At 44.7% G+C, this 18,046-nt stretch overlaps 1 pseudogene; it reads right to left on the bottom strand.

Moving 5' to 3' along the window:
• Positions 1 to 213: 213 nt before the first annotated feature.
• On the bottom strand, positions 214 to 8,841 carry LOC147644959 (uncharacterized; annotated as a pseudogene).
• Positions 8,842 to 18,046: the final 9,205 nt, after the last annotated feature.

Below are 18,046 nucleotides of genomic sequence, written 5' to 3'. Positions count from 1 at the left end.
AGTCTTATGCACATGTGTACATGCGTGAGAGAGTCTTATGCACATTTGTATATATGTTTGACATAAGTGGTCACCGCGGGTCTTAGCGTTCCTGGCCTAACTCATAAGTGTCTGATAATATTATGCGTGCATCCTTACATTGAATGGCTTGTACAGTATGCCTTCGCTATATGCTTACAGTACAGTATTCCTTCCATGATATATATATATATATCATCCACCTTCCTGTATGGTGTACGCATACTTGTCCCCGGGGAGGCGGTTGTTGAGACGCAAGTAGACACTACCCATGCCCCATGCCATCTTTCCGTATCTAGGATAAAGGATATCCTCCGCCTCCTTGTTGATCTGGAGGACCGCGCATTGGCCCCCTTCTTTGGGTAGTGGGCTAGCAATGTGCAAAGCCTTTCAGTCTGCGGTAGGTACGTCGGGGTCTTGTCGCTGTAGCAGCTCCAGCGCCTGGTCTCCTAGGACTGCGATGGGGGAAGATTACCTTTGTCTTAGATATAGATGGGACTAGTTCCCTGTCCACCACCTGCAGTTTGGCCCCAATACAATTTAGGACTTTGAGCCCGTTCAGCCAGGAGGTCATGTACGGAAGCTTGGCGTAGTGTAGCCTGCCCTCTACAATCTTTTACTCGGCTAAGAAGTCTCTCTTCTTTCTCTTTAGTGAGCTGCACACTTTATCAGGCCCGAGTCTGTACCGACGACGGCACCCTTGAGGCATACCTTACTCTGTGTCGTTTTGGTGGTAGCAGAAGTGGTACAACTAGTATGACCTGCTCCCGTCATGCTGGAGGTGTGACCGCTGGCGACAAGAGGATTGCTCCCTTCGTGCCCTGACATCCCAGCCCCCGTTGCATTTAATTTTGTTGCGCTAATTAATCAATTATTCATTAATTGCAAAAAAAAGTAGTTTTGCTAATGACATGTCCACGATGGTGCATCTTTTTGAGAGCTGAAAACGCTACACTACATTTGGCATATAAAATTTACCTACTGTTTTTGACCAGATTCATCATTGCAGTTTAAGAGGTCTCATCGCCACCTATTTGTCATTATTTACACAACCAGGACATTAAGAAAGGGCTTGCTAAGATAAAGGAGATTGCTTTTAGAAATGTTTTGCAAATCAAATTGAGTAAGTGCTACATATTCCATAGCTCCAGGCCATTAAAAGATACAAGCTGCGGAACAACTTCCCGAACCACGTGACAAACAAGGTATTTCTGCGATTCCTTGGTCTGAATTCAGGATCCGTTTACAATCCTTGGTGAGATTTAATGAGGGAGGATCCAAAATATGAAAAGTTAAAGTGTCACATGAAAAGTTATAGGCTGCTCTCATTTATTTATTTTGTTTAATTTGTTTTTACAAAAGAAACAGAAAATATCTGCCAATAAAAAAACTATACCCTGACCTGCGCGACAAAAGGTAGTATTTTTTAACTATATGCTCCGGCTCACATCAAGTGGGCAGAGGCAAGGATAGGTGTCATTAAATATTACGTACATTATTTTCGATTGACAATTCAACATGCAAAAGACAATAATAATTATTATACAGGAACCATTAAATACGGAAAGGAATATGCTCGTCAAGGTTCTTCTTACACACATTAAGGGCTATTGGACGAAAATTACGAGAAGGTCTTACAGGGTTAAAGATCCTTAATTTATTTAACAGAAAGTTGAAGCAAATATGTCCGTTAATTATTTTGTTCCGGAACATCGGACCGAAGCAGGTTCGACGATCCTTAAGATTGGGAAGGCTTAAAAGGCTTAGTCTGTCGCCGTGTGAAAGACGATTATATGGGTTCCAGTATAAACCTCGTAGAGCAAACAAAAAAAATTGTTTCTGAACATATTCAATAAGTTCTTGATACTTTTCATATTGAAAATGACCATACACACAAACAACATTCAAGAATAGGACGAACAAGTGAGATATAAAAGAGTTTTGAAGTGTAAGGATCATCAAAGTCCTTTAACCATCGCTTAACAGAGGCAAAAAGCCCTCTAGCTTTGACAACAATTATACCAATGTGGTCATTGAAATTTAGGTTATGGTTAAACAGAACTCCGAGACCTTTTACCGTATAGATGCGGTCAAGATCTCTCGCACTTATGGAATAATTGGCGTGGAGGTCATTCTTCCGGTAAAACGAGTTAAGTTTGCATTTGGAATTGTTCGGAAACAGGAGATTATATGTGCACCACAATTGCATATGATTTAAGTCCGTTTTTAAAAGCATATGTGAATGAGAAGTCGTCAATGCCAAACATAGTTTAACATCATCTGCGTACATCATCACATGTGAGTGTAGAACCACTTCAGGCAAGACATTGATAAAGAGGCTTAACAGCAGTAGTCCTGGGTGGCTCCCTTAAGGAACGCCAGAAGAACTCGATTTGAGAGTCAAAAGTCAAGTCAAGTCAAAAGTTTTGCTGAATTCGGTGAAGATAACATAAACTTGGGAATTCATTTTAAAATTTATAATAACAGCACAAAACTCAAGAAGGTTTGTAGACGTTGATCAGTTTTTCATAAAGCCATGCTGCGATGGGGACATATTTGACCGACGTTGGTGCTGCAGCTGCGCAGTTATCAAAAGTTCAAATAACTTGGGAATAAGACTAAATTTTGTTATCCCTTTGAAGTTTTCGATAATGAGAGGAATGATGAAATATGTTTTCATCTTTCTGGAAAAATTTTAAGGACATCCGAAAAAGATATAAAAGAGGTCGCCATAAAGCACCAGTATAGTATCTCAAAATGCAGCTAGGACTCAGATCTGGACCAGAAGAATTCTGGGGCATATCGTCTTAGCGGATAAAGGGCATGAAAATAGAAGTAGAGTATTAAAGAGAATAATGATACATAGAGGTTGTACTTATCAACGAAGGTAGACAATCCAAGTTGTACAATCTAAGCTTACAAAACAAACACCACGCATTTTTTTTGAATCAGTCTATTGCCAACAAATCCTTAAGACAGTTCCTATAACCCAGTTTATTAAGTGAGCCGTAAGATTTCACCATTTGATAGAAAATACGATCATTATGGTCTTGGCTATTATGGGGGTTATGCTTTGGGATGACGATGGAAAAGAAAGAAGTTCCTCTTCGCATAGCTCGTTGAGATTTTTATTTGTAGGTCTTCAACTACAACTACTTTAATATTGGAACCCTAGCCGGTTGCGAATCGTATGGAAATGCAGGCAGAATGAGAAAAAATGGAAATGGAATTTATAACATTTGATCCTTTCACTCATTTAAAACACTTTTTTATTATTCTTATCTATTTAAATAATAATAATAAAGCTTAAATGTTGGCTCCTGAATATTCCATTCAATCGAAAGCCAGCCTTTCCATATGTAAATTTTGTTAATTGTTATTTAACATCTAAGCTTGTGTATTATAATATGATTTGTGGTTTAATTATTTACAGCTTGACTACCAGTGGCCCGTTTGGAGGAAGCTGTCAAGTTCATGGACCACTGCCGCCGCTATCAAACTGCTCAGAGGAAATGACTGCAGTCCCCGACTTGAATATCGGATCTTCAGAGATAAAAAGTCCCCTTTTAGATAACCCAGCATTTTCTCATTCGAAATGTCCCCCTAAGATCCATAAAAGCTGTTTTTGTGTTCGTTTTATTGCAGAGCATACAAAAATGCAAGAGGATTCCACAAAAGTAAGTAGGATATTTAGGGAAATTTAATCGATTTTACTTTCCTTAGCCCTTTGAGTTGCCGAAACAACTTTTTTGTGAAGTGTTAAACAATTAATAAAATTACACATTTATTGAAACCTAAAACGTTAATTCAATTGCTGTTAACGAAATTCGCCTCGAAGGCGGTTGCCGTAGTACAGGAATTAGAAAAATGTATAGCTTAGCGTTCTGTACTTCTCCCACCTAAATAAAATTGTTTAGGGTAGTCTCATTGGCTGCCAAATCGTTCGGACTAAGTGGCCTTTTTTAACTGTTTTCGTTTATTGGTTAACGATTAAGGCTGTGTGATCCAGTAAATCTTCTTCTAGTTGTGATCGACAGAAAAACATGACCTTTCGCCCTATTGCAAACATAACAATATATAAAATATACATTAAAAATATGGTTTTTTATTGAAATTCTTATATTCATCAGCAACATCTACATTGTTGATGTATGTTCCTAGGTACATTTGCCTGATTACTTAATAGAATTTTTTAACATACATATAAAATTATTACGTTTAGTCACACTCGTATGTACCTTTACTTGCCTTTTATGATAGACGGCTGAAAGTAGAATTTTCAATTGCACAGTTCTTAAGCTCTAGGCACAAATCGGCGTTGCCACATTATCCAAATTTTTATTATATACGGACATATGTACATATATGGACATTGATCCACAAAGTGGTTGGACCTGTATGGAAACCGCGGTCAAAAATACTTCTAGTTGTTATATCCTTTCGAAATTTTCCCCAAAATTCTAAAAAATATTTTAATTATAGCAAAAAAAATTGGGCATATCGCCCGACTTATCCTATAGCTACCATACAAAATATCGGACCAAATTTCAAACGCGTTGCTATTTTCAGTTTCAAACTTTTTTATTTGGGTTAGGTTAGGTTAAACCGGAGGGCCCTCCTGAGGGGGCCAATCATAGGCCAGTATGACCCTTATTTATACGGATGTTGTTCTTTACATGGTCCTGGAGAATCTTACGCGTGTTGAAATTCTTTAGGATCGCGGTAGTTTTGGCGAAGGCAAGTAGTTCACCTGGCGACCTCTTGGAGGCATCTAATAGTGATGCCAGTACTGGGGCACCTAAGCGCTTTACTTTTGCCTGCGTTAGGGCTGGGCACTTACAGATGAGATGCTCCAAGGTTTCCGTTGCCTCAGATTCATCGCATTTCCGGCAGTTGCCGTTGTTGGGGATGCCCAGCCTGACTGCATGCGCGGCAGCCAGGCAGTTACCCGTAAGCATTCCCACTAGTAGTCTGCAGTTTTTTGGGATAGATGCAGTACGTAGTGGCGGAGTTTGTCATTAGTTGATTTGCAAGTCGCAGAGTTTCCTCTCCACCTGCTTTTTGCTCGTATGTCCGCCCGCCTTTCTAACTCGCTTTGGAGCGTTCTTAGAGAGATTGGGACGTTTTCTGTTCTATCAATAGCCAGTCCGACTCCTTCCTTTGCCAGTTCGTCTACGATTTCGTTTCCCTCTATGCACTGGTAGCTGGGAACCCAGTAGATCCGCACTGACGTTGTCGTGCTCAGGATTTCTAGGGCGTCTCTGCTTGCCAGTACATTTTTGGAACTGACCGCTGACGATTGATGGATCTAATCGCCGCCTGACTGTCCACGACAGGTTTGCCGCCGACGTTGTCGTGCTCAGGATTTCTAGGGCGTCTCTGCTTGCCAGTACATTTTTGGAACTGACCGCTGACGATTGCATGGATCTAATCGCCGCCTGACTGTCTATGACAGGTTTACCGCCTCACATGGGTGGGCTATTTCCTGCGCAAGCTCTGCCGCCTTCCTGATGTAGAAGACTTTCGCCTGGAATATGCTGTTATGGCTTGGTAGCTTATACGACAGCCTCATTTCTGGGTCTGTACAGTATATGTCCGCTTCAACTCCTCCTTCCATCTTGGAGTCGTCAGTGTATATATTGAGGCATCGAGCGTGGTCCTGAACCGTTTATGATGTTTTTACATCCGGGCAAGTTCTAGGCGTCATGAAGTCAGATACACTCATGGTTCGACCAATTGAACTGTGCCCATATCCTTTTGTCGACATACTTCCTAGCGCTACTAGGCGCTGTGTGGCCTTTCCCGCGGTCAATTGCGCGTGGATGTCCAGGAGATCAATCCTAAGTATCGTTTCTAGAGCTTTTGTTGGGGTTGTCCTCAGTTCCCCAGATATGCAGAGTATTGTTTGCCACTGGGTTCTCTCCATAAGCTTTTTGTAGGTCCTCTTTTCCATGGCTTGCCACCACACTAAGACGACGTATAGCAGAGTCGGACGCACCAACGATATGTAGACCCAGTGCATCAGATCGGGTGTGAGGCCCCATGTGCTGCTGGGCATCTTCTTGGACGCATATAGCGCAATGGCCTTTTTCACCCTCTCTAGTACATTGGGGTTCCATGCCAGCTTGCTGTCCAGTACTGTGCCAAGGTATTTGACTTGTGTTTTCGGAGTCAGCCTGGTTGTATTAATTTTTGGGGGGATTCATGGCGGTACCTTATATTTCTGAGTGAAGAGAATTAGGTCAGTCTTATCCGCATTGATACTGAGTCCTACCTTGTCCGTCCACTCACATATTTCCCTGAGTGTTGATTTGATGAACATACTCCCGTGATATATTATATACCTTCTGATTAGGTCGTCGACCACTAGATTCCATAGGAGAGGCGATAGGACTCAACCTTGTGGCGTGCATCTGTGCACTCCTTTCACCATAAAAGCGCTGCTCCAATCCTATTGTACCCGTCGGCAACTTGATAGATTTCCAATCCAAAAGTTGATGACGGGGTGCGTGTTAGTCGCTCCTAGGCGCTCCATTATTGCGTTTGTGGTTACATTATTAAATGCCCCGGATATGTCAACAAAGACTCCGAGCGCATAGTCCTTGTTGTGCAGGGCTCTCTCAATGGTGGCTGCTAGCGAATGTGGCGCCGTCTCCACTGTTTTCCTTTTTGTATATGCGTACTGGTTGGTTGACAGTTATCTGCCCACATTGTTTCTGATGTATATGTCCAGCAGCTATTGTAGTGTTTTGAGTATAAAGGAGGTGAGGCTTATCGGCCTGTAGTCCCTTGGACTGACTTTGCTGCTCTTACCTGCTTTAGGGAGGAAGACAATCCTTAAGGGTTTCCATTGGATTGGGATATAGGCCGTACTAAGACAGGCTGTGTATATTGCTTATAGCCATGGAATGATAACTTCTTTGGTCGCCTACAGCATGGCTGGAAATATTTCAAATAGTCCTGGCGCTTTTATCCCCGGGAAGGAGTCTGTATCCTAGTGAATTCTTCTAGAGGATATGAGTTTATTCGGGAGATTCTCTTCCCTGGTTGCCAGCACCTGGTGCTTGTTAGCATCGGTGATCTCTGTGCAACCTGGGAAGTGCGCATGCATTAGTGCTGTTAGGGCCTCTTCGTTGCCCTAAGTCCACTGCCGGTCGTCGCGTTTGAGCTGACTTTGTATGGAGGGTTGCTTTGAAAGCAACTTCCGTAGTCTAGCCGTTTCTGGGGCCGTCTCTATGTTGGAGCAGAAGTTCCGCCAAGAGTTTTTTTGTGCCCTGCGTATTTCCTTCTTGTAGTTCCTTAGCAGGATTTTGTATTCCTCGTTGATTATATCATCTTTCGCCTGCTTGGCGAGCTTGAAGAATTCTCTGAGGTTATAGCTTTGGAGCGAGAGGTCCTTGGTCCACCAAGGTGATCTGGTCCTTTTCATGCTTCTTGAAATCGGGCATGATGCGTGATATGCACCAAGTAATTCCTTTGAGAGGGTTTCTTAGGACTTTTCTATGTCTTCATCGGATTTTACTGTGCCCGGACTAGTCACGAGTTTACGAAAAATTATAACTTAAAGACTGTTGGTATTGGAGAGTAATCGAGCTCGCATTGCAACTTTATGTACCTGTGGTCTGAAAAGGATGGTTCCTCCAGGACCTTCCAGTCTGATACCATGGAACTTAGATGCTACACATGCCCCACGCCATTTTCCCGTATCTGAGATACAGGATGTCCTCTGCCTCCTTGTTGGTCTGGAGGACTGCGCATTGGCCCCCCTTTTTGCGGTTGGGATGTCGGTATTCTGACGCTGCACCAGCTTCAGCGCTCGGTCCCCTTGGATAGCGATGGGGAAGAGTACCTTCGCTTTCGGGATGGATGGGAATAGTTCCTTGTCCACCACCTCCAGCTTGGCCCCGTCCCACAGCGCCCCCATCTCGGCGACCGATTGCGTCAGTCACTTATTTGTCGGGTCATCCATACACTTTAAGATTTTGACCCCATTAAGCCACCCGGGACCATCGAATGTGGACATGGGCGCTACAAGGGGATCCTCCATCCGTGTAACTAATGACTCAACGAGCCGCGCATGCACCGTTCTCCACCGCGCTTAGGCCATCTCATCGCTCCTGTCACTGAGTGCCACGATTAAATGTCGTTTGGTCACCTCACAGGGCTTCGCGATTTTCCTTTCCTTTTGGGTTTTCGCCTTTAAGGGGGGGCCTGCTTCCTTGGGCACGCATTGCCGCTTGCTCGCCGGAGTGTCTTTTATGGCACTCTCGGCAGAGCTTTTCCGCTTGGTGGCAAGCATCTCCTCCACCTTGTTGGCGAAACCGAACGATGATGCCATGCTAGGCAGCTTGGCAAAGTGCAGCCTGCTCTCCTCGATCCTTTGCTTGGCCCAGTTGAGCTTTACTTTCTCCTCTTCGCATATGACAGCTTTTTTCCGGAGCCGGCTCTGGATTCGAAGGGTAGCTTTGTACTGCGCCGTGGCCTTCTTCCCCTCGCTTGAACGCTTCGGTCCGTCCCTGCGCGGGAAGCTGGTGCCTGGTTCTGGAGAGCGAAAAAGGCTTTCTTCCTCTTCCTAAGAAAGCTGCACGCTCTGCAGGTCCGAGTCTGTACAGACAACGGCACCCGTGTGGCTTAGCCTTCTTTTTGTCTTAGTTTGGCAGTAGCGTTGCAACTGACTTGACCTGCTCCCGTCAAATCAGAGGTGTGACCGCTGGCGACACATAGAGAGGATTTCTCCCCTCCGTGCCCGCCTGTGGTAGCAGTCACGCCTTCCATCGACGTTTGGGCTGACATCCCGGCCCCGGTTGCCTCTCCTGTCTCCATTCCTGCGAAAAATTTATTTATTTCCGGGAAACCACCCACTTGCGTTTTATGCCTGCCGACAGGTACCTAACACCATGGCTAGTGATTCATTTCCTTCGGCGTTTAAGCAGGAGAAATTGAATCGAAGCCTTAGCTAGACACTGCATTACCATTGTGAGGGGTAATACAGTGCACATTGCCCAGCCGGCTCCCTCGTGGAGGGTTCAGCTGGAGGATTTTTTCCAGACTCTAGCTCTAAAACTATGAAAAGTCTTTCTAGATATGTGCAAGAAAAATTTCCTTGTGATTAATTAAAAGGTCAAGAGTATTTACACAATTTCAAAATTTTTTTTCATATCCCAACTTCTTTTAGTTGCAAAATAAGGATACTAGGGGAAAGATAGTTCTACAGGACATATTGCTTAGACAATTTACTACTAAGATTTCTTCGACAATCGATCGGAAAATGTCAAACGTTGTAACCGTAACCGTAATGTTGCATGTGATTTTCTGTGTAGATTAATTCTACATATTAATAATCACTTTTAGCAGCAAGGTGTCATGCCGACAGAGTAAACGGCAGAATATGATCTCTTTATCTCTTACGGGACTAAAATTGTTGTAAGAAATAATTTTTTTTATTTAGAATGGATTTAAATATGGTTGTTAGTTCGGGCTAGAGTGTGTTCCTTTATGAATTTAAAATCGATGTATTTTTTCCTCAATATTACGTAGCTCTGACGTGGAGGTTTGCTTATATATTTTGCTCAGAACATTGGTCACGAATAGTGAAAGTAGTAAAAATTAATTAATTAAGGGGTTACATACAGAGGGCCAAAAACAAGTGAATTTTTCAGAGTGTTTTCTGAAGAAACTTTTTAGCTTATTGATCCAAAAATGTATACACATATTCTAGTATCTTTTAACTGTATTTTAAGTAGTAAAAATATTTATTTGAAAAAAAGTTACACCTGATCTCCGGGAGCTCGTCTAAAAAAAGACGTTTTGCGGTGACCACTATACGCCGGAACTGGATTATCCGAAATTAAAAAACCAAACAGATTTCATCAGAGTAATAGCAAATCTAGTAATTAATCGAAGAAATAAGCAAAATGACAAAATGGCAGTTTCGCAAAAAAAATCGGGGTTTCGCCGAAATTTTCACCTTAAATTGTTTATAAAAAATCAAATATTTATTGGAAAGAAAAAATATTAAAATCTTAACTACAAAAAAATATATTTAAGAAGGTCGTGTTAAAATTTGAGACTAATCGGGCTAGCCGTTTTCAAGAAATGTTGGTCACCGACTTTGAAAACAACATTTGGAGAAAAACACGTTTAAAGTTTGGAGTGCACTTTATATAGTAGCACTTTACACACAGCACTCTGAAACGCCTTTTCAAATTTACTTATAACTCAGGAAATTCAAATTCTGGATCTATTGGCGGATGTTGAACTATTTGTTTTTGCTCACTTTGAATTTTAAAATTATATTATATTATGTGCACAAGCTTAGAATGTGTATGTGGCTGCACATAAGCCTCGACCGTTTCCATTAGCGGAAAATCGCCGGGAACTGCTGGTGAAAGGACCGAAGGATATCCGTATCCAGCTTCAGCGCTCGGTCCCCTTGGATAGCGATGGGGAAGAGTACCTTCGCTTTCGGGATGGATGGGAATAGTTCCTTGTCCACCACCTCCAGCTTGGCCCCGTCCCACAGCGCCCCCATCTCGGCGACCGATTGCGTCAGTCACTTACTCGTCGGGTCATCCATACCCGATAGATTTTGACCCCATTAAGCCACCCGGGACCATCGAATGTGGACATGGGCGCTACAAGGTGATCCTCCATCCGTGTAACTAATGACTCAACGAGCCGCGCATGCACCGTTCTCCACCGCGCTTAGGCCATCTCATCGCTCCTGTCACTGAGTGCCACGATTAAATGTCGTTTGGTCACCTCACAGGGCTTCGCGATTTTCCTTTCCTTTTGGGTTTTCGCCTTTAAGGGGGGGCCTGCTTCCTTGGGCACGCATTGCCGCTTGCTCGCCGGAGTGTCTTTTATGGCACTCTCGGCAGAGCTTTTCCGCTTGGTGGCAAGCATCTCCTCCACCTTGTTGGCGAAACCGAACGATGATGCCATGCTAGGCAGCTTGGCAAAGTGCAGCCTGCTCTCCTCGATCCTTTGCTTGGCCCAGTTGAGCTTTACTTTCTCCTCTTCGCATATGACAGCTTTTTTCCGGAGCCGGCTCTGGATTCGAAGGGTAGCTTTGTACTGCGCCGTGGCCTTCTTCCCCTCGCTTGAACGCTTCGGTCCGTCCCTGCGCGGGAAGCTGGTGCCTGGTTCTGGAGAGCGAAAAAGGCTTTCTTCCTCTTCCTAAGAAAGCTGCACGCTCTGCAGGTCCGAGTCTGTACAGACAACGGCACCCGTGTGGCTTAGCCTTCTTTTTGTCTTAGTTTGGCAGTAGCGTTGCAACTGACTTGACCTGCTCCCGTCAAATCAGAGGTGTGACCGCTGGCGACACATAGAGAGGATTTCTCCCCTCCGTGCCCGCCTGTGGTAGCAGTCACGCCTTCCATCGACGTTTGGGCTGACATCCCGGCCCCGGTTGCCTCTCCTGTCTCCATTCCTGCGAAAAATTTATTTATTTCCGGGAAACCACCCACTTGCGTTTTATGCCTGCCGACAGGTACCTAACACCATGGCTAGTGATTCATTTCCTTCGGCGTTTAAGCAGGAGAAATTGAATCGAAGCCTTAGCTAGACACTGCATTACCATTGTGAGGGGTAATACAGTGCACATTGCCCAGCCGGCTCCCTCGTGGAGGGTTCAGCTGGAGGATTTTTTCCAGACTCTAGCTCTAAAACTATGAAAAGTCTTTCTAGATATGTGCAAGAAAAATTTCCTTGTGATTAATTAAAAGGTCAAGAGTATTTACACAATTTCAAAATTTTTTTTCATATCCCAACTTCTTTTAGTTGCAAAATAAGGATACTAGGGGAAAGATAGTTCTACAGGACATATTGCTTAGACAATTTACTACTAAGATTTCTTCGACAATCGATCGGAAAATGTCAAACGTTGTAACCGTAACCGTAATGTTGCATGTGATTTTCTGTGTAGATTAATTCTACATATTAATAATCACTTTTAGCAGCAAGGTGTCATGCCGACAGAGTAAACGGCAGAATATGATCTCTTTATCTCTTACGGGACTAAAATTGTTGTAAGAAATAATTTTTTTTATTTAGAATGGATTTAAATATGGTTGTTAGTTCGGGCTAGAGTGTGTTCCTTTATGAATTTAAAATCGATGTATTTTTTCCTCAATATTACGTAGCTCTGACGTGGAGGTTTGCTTATATATTTTGCTCAGAACATTGGTCACGAATAGTGAAAGTAGTAAAAATTAATTAATTAAGGGGTTACATACAGAGGGCCAAAAACAAGTGAATTTTTCAGAGTGTTTTCTGAAGAAACTTTTTAGCTTATTGATCCAAAAATGTATACACATATTCTAGTATCTTTTAACTGTATTTTAAGTAGTAAAAATATTTATTTGAAAAAAAGTTACACCTGATCTCCGGGAGCTCGTCTAAAAAAAGACGTTTTGCGGTGACCACTATACGCCGGAACTGGATTATCCGAAATTAAAAAACCAAACAGATTTCATCAGAGTAATAGCAAATCTAGTAATTAATCGAAGAAATAAGCAAAATGACAAAATGGCAGTTTCGCAAAAAAAATCGGGGTTTCGCCGAAATTTTCACCTTAAATTGTTTATAAAAAATCAAATATTTATTGGAAAGAAAAAATATTAAAATCTTAACTACAAAAAAATATATTTAAGAAGGTCGTGTTAAAATTTGAGACTAATCGGGCTAGCCGTTTTCAAGAAATGTTGGTCACCGACTTTGAAAACAACATTTGGAGAAAAACACGTTTAAAGTTTGGAGTGCACTTTATATAGTAGCACTTTACACACAGCACTCTGAAACGCCTTTTCAAATTTACTTATAACTCAGGAAATTCAAATTCTGGATCTATTGGCGGATGTTGAACTATTTGTTTTTGCTCACTTTGAATTTTAAAATTATATTATATTATGTGCACAAGCTTAGAATGTGTATGTGGCTGCACATAAGCCTCGACCGTTTCCATTAGCGGAAAATCGCCGGGAACTGCTGGTGAAATGACCGAAGGATATCCGTATCCAGATCGAAGAAACAAATATAAATGGGCGATCCTGCCGGTAAAGATCCTGGGCGTGGAAATAGCTCCCGCGACGGGGGCGTCGTGGCGCTCGCTTCAGTTCGTCAGCTTTATTTCGCTGCAAACATAGCACTAATTAGCTTAAACATAAAGGCTGCGCTCGCGACCGATAAGCTAAACTTAACAGTGCGATAACAGGCCTGAGAAGTGGAGCGCGAACTAGCCGTCTCTAAGCTCGCTTTGTAGCGAGCGAAGCTCTGGAGCGGGAGCGGCCGTTCGCGAATACCAAAAAGAGGAGAGCGGGAGCACGTAGGACAGCTCGATGAGCAGTGCACGAAGGATCAACATGCGGGAGTGCAAGAGCGGTCAAGCTTTTGGAAACTCGGTGGACAGGGGGGCAGCGACCACCGCGAAGCGCCTCCTGATGTGAACATATGCCAAACCTTTGCTTGGAGTTGGAGGTACTGTAACTCCTTTTGCTCCTGCAAAAATGCATACGGTGTGTTTTTGATTTGTTTCTTTGCTGAAACCGATGTTGCGTACAGCAACAAACTTGTGTTGTTATCCCCACAGGTCAACTAGGTTAGTTGCCATTTTATGTTATGAGCTCTTAACTCATTTGAGGTCCTTTTTTTTAAGATTGTGGGAAAAATGTGAGCTTTTCCGACTAAATTCCATGTTCATGTTATTATTCAACCAGTCAGCCTTGTTTTCGTTGACGCAAACTATATTTCGATTATATTTAGCTAAGTTAAGTCTAACATATATATTACAACTTTTGTTTTTATACCCTTGAAGGGTATTATAATTTCTTATCTTGGACGTTGATGCACTAAGGTCAGTACAGTCAAGTGGCCCGTATGACACCAGGCACGTGCCTGTTTGGGTGAGGTGTTAGTAGGCGCAATGGAAAATATAGGACAGAATACGAGGAAATTGACTACCGGCGTGCTGCCAGATTGTTAGCTTGCATGCTTACTAAGTGTGTTAATATTAAAGATTTTAATTTGGGTAGGGTATCTACGCTAGAGATTAGTGTGTACAAATCATTATAATTTGCACATAACACTCTAAAAGGTTCATGCAGTTCAAAGGAGGTCCTACAGTGGCGCAACACTAATGGGATATAGGATCTAGTGGTTCTACATGGTACATGGAAATTAAGCTGACCCAACAAGTCAGCACTTTCCACATCACCATGGATAAGGTTAAAAATAAAGGTTATCCCTAGCATCGTTCTACGATTGGCTAAGGACGGCAAGTTTATTAATAGGAGTCTACTAGAGTAGGAAGGTAATTTTTGGTTTGCATCCCAATTTAAGCCGCGTAGAGCGAAAAGTAAAAAGTTCTTTTGAACCGACTCAATGCGTTTACTACGGACGCCGTACTGAGGGCTCCAAACGCAGCATCCATATTCTAAGATAGGACGAACTAAAGAAGTATATAATGATTTAGTAACATAGGGGTCATTGAATTCCTTCGACCACCGTTTAATAAATCCAACCACACCCCTGCCTCTATTCACCATAGACGACATATGATCAATAATGTCAAGTTTTGGGTCCAAGCGGACGCCCAAATCGTCTACAGAATTAATTCTTTCCAAAGAGCAGCAGTTCAGCGTGTAAGTAGCAAGCTTTGGAACGACACTAGAGAATGTCATTAGCTTGCATTTCGAGCCATTTAAGTTTAATAATTTTACACGGCACCAAGTTTGAAAATTATTAAGATCTGTTTGTAAATCCGACTGGCAGGAAACGTCATTGTATTGCACGCAAAGCTTGACGTCATCCGCGTACATAAGTACTCTGGAGTTAGTCAAGACTTTGGGCAGGTCATTTATAAATAATGTAAACAATAAGGGTCCCAAATGGCTTCCTTGCGGGAGGCTAGATGTAACCCTTAGAACATTGGATAAATTATTCTTAAAGAGGACCTTTTGTGTCCTGCCATTCAAATAACTTGAGATCCAATTAAGAAGATCACTTGGAAAACCCATTTAATCAAGTTTTCTAACGAGGAGAGAATGGTTAATAGAGTCAAATGCTTTACTGAAATCAGTATAGATTACATCTGTCCGACAATTATTATGGAAGTCCTTTATAATATAGGAAGAGAGCTCCAAAAGATTTTTTGTTGTTGATCTTCGCTTAATAAAACCATGTTGACATGGAGAAATAACCGATCTACAAAGGTGCTGTAAGTGAGGGGTGATAATGTTTTCAAATAATTTAGGGATGGCCGACAACTTAGAGATTCCTCTATAGCTGCTGGCATCCAATTCTCTACCTTTTTCGTGGAGAGGAATAATAAACGATTCCTTCCAAATAATGGGAAAGTGGGAGGTTTCTAAGGACAAGGTAAACAATTTCAGAAGGGGATAGCACAAGGCGTCGGCACAATACCTGAGCACACAGCCAGGAATTCCGTCGGGAGCTGGCGAATAAGCTGGCTTGACAGGATGAAGATCTAAAAGGAGAGAGCTTTCGTTTAGGCTAGGACAGAAAATTAAGTTTGATTTGGGAATGTCGTAGGAATAAGTCTGGTGTAAATACGAAGAGCTTGAATAGGTTGTTTGAAATACCGGCGAAAATAGATCAGCTATTGCCTGATCATTATTTGCGGTAGTATTTTCAAACGAAAGCGAGGAAGGATATGTTTTAGGCTTACGTTTAGTGTTAACGAAATTATAAAACTGTTTTGGGTCCTGTAAGAGCTGGGCCCTACAACGAGTTAAATATATTGTAACGAAAACCGCTAGATTAGAATAATCCGCGATATTTGTAACCGTTGGCAACGCGGGAAACCGCGAAATCCCTTTGAGACGCAATTTTGAGAGCTTTTGACAGCCAGGATGGCCTGGTCTCTCTAAGCGCTCTTGATTTCCGCCTCTTCTTCTTTTGGACGTGTCCGGAGAAACACGCGTCCCTGATCACCAATAAAAACCACTAAGTAAGAACCACCTTTTTCCACATGGGGCCAAGAGTAGACTTGGACGAGTGAGTGGGTCAGACCGGGTTCTCGGCAGCCACACCAAATCAAAAGTTCCGCTCGGCTTTCCGTGACGAACTCTGCCTGTGGCCCAACAACAACCACGACAGAGGAAAATTCGTTACATTGGTGCCAGGTGTGGGGTCACTAGGGTTTGCGAAAACCCTGACCTATGAAAATGCCGAAGAATTCCGCTCGCCACCGCCGTCAGGCCTCACCCGAAGGTGGTAAACAGGGAGAGCTGCGAGAAGGAGTCGCAGCGATGGACGCCGTGGACCGAGCCGTGGACCGCTCGTTCCGGCGAATGGAGCAGAAAGTGGACGCGTTGGATCAGTCGCTCCACCTAAAACTGGAGCAGAAGTTTGAGCAAATGTGGGCGACTTTTGAGAGGACTATGCTGGGTGACCGTTCTGGAAACAACGGCAGCCAGCCGGCCCTCCGTCGTGGTAGCATGCCGCCAGCCGGGAACGATCGACATTCTGCGAGCACCCCGCGCGTAGGTGAGGCATCGAACGTGGACTCCGGACAGCGGCAGGTGTTTCCTCGAGGAATGGATACCGGGCCAAGTGCAGCACCAATCTCTGCGCCGCCTACAGCGGGCGACCTAACCTCACATTGGGGAATTTTGGAAGTGTCGGACGCAGAACTACCGCCCACCTTCGACGGCACCCGTCCCTGGCCGGAATTTCAGCGCCTTTTAGATGACATGGCCGAGGAATACCACTGGTCCGAGAGAAAGAGGTGCCGGAAGCTGTATACAAGCCTTCGAGGGCGTGCCCAGCGTTTTCACGCCACCCTCCCAGAGGCCACACTCCGCTCGTATGACGCCGTAACCGCCGCCATGCGCGAATATTTCACAGTCGGCAAGCATGCCGGCTATCACGCCTTTCATAATCGGATGCAAGGACCACGAGAGTCCTTCGAAGACTTCGCAATGGAGCTGGAGCGTTTAGGCAGATGCGTCCTGGGCGAGTTACCGCCCGCGACTTATAACAGCATCATAGTGCAACGTTTCATCGATGGGATCCGGGAGACCGGATACCAGGTCCCTATTATCAGCAGCAATCCACGCTCGCTGACCGAGGCTCTGGACATGGCCTGCCGCATCGAAGCGCAATGTCGACGACGCCCAGCGGCCGCCGTGATGACTGTCGCCGCCATGCCTACAGCCGATCACTTCGGCGCATCCCGAGGAGGAAACCGAGGCCCGCACAGAAACGAAATGGCCGGCCCAAGCTCCTCCCGGAGACCCATGTCGTCCTCGGGAAACTAACTGCCGTCAACTTCTCGGGGCAGAGGTTGACATCCCACCCCGAAAGCCCCAGCGAATACCCGCTCCCTACGTCTCCTACCCCTCTTTGTGCACGGATTCCTGGACCGGATCCCTACCTCTGCGACCTTTCGCCGCACCTCATTGCGCCGCCGCCGCCACCCAATGAGCAACCTGGCGCCCGCCACAGTCTTCTTCCTGAGGGAATCGAAGTCGGCCTGGCCCCCTTGCTCTCGCCGCCGCCGCCCAAGAGTGCCGCTCCGTCCCAGAGCATAGAGCCTTCCGCCATCCGGAACACCGCCACGCTGCGCCGACCAAGAGTGTCGTCGAGCACCCCCCAAATAACCGATGCCCCAATAGGCCCCTCTTCAAAGAAAGCGCCCGGACACGGTATTTCTCTTCATTCACGGAATACTGGACCGAGTCCCTACCTCTGCGACCCTTCGCCGCACCTCATTGCGCCGCCGCCGCCACCCAATGAGCAACCTGGCGCCCGCCACAGTCTTCCTCCTAAGGGAGTCGAAGCCGGCCTGGCCCCCTTGCTTTCGCTGCCGTTGTCCAAGAGTGCCGCTCCGTCCCAGAGCATAGAGCTTGCCGCAATCCAGAATACCGCCACGCTGCGCCGACCAAGAGAGTCGTCGAGCACCCCGAGAAGAACTGTCCCAACGGGCCCCCCCTCAGAGGAGGCGCAGGCCGCCCGTTCACAGTTGCCGCAGGAGCCGGCGCCAGGCAAGATCGCCTGCCGCCCGCCG

The sequence above is a fragment of the Drosophila serrata genome, unplaced genomic scaffold, assembly GCF_035046125.1.
Source record: "Drosophila serrata isolate PLE 108 unplaced genomic scaffold, ASM3504612v1 contig_49, whole genome shotgun sequence".
NCBI lineage: Eukaryota > Metazoa > Arthropoda > Insecta > Diptera > Drosophilidae > Drosophila > Drosophila serrata.
This window is presented reverse-complemented; position numbering and strand designations above follow the sequence as displayed.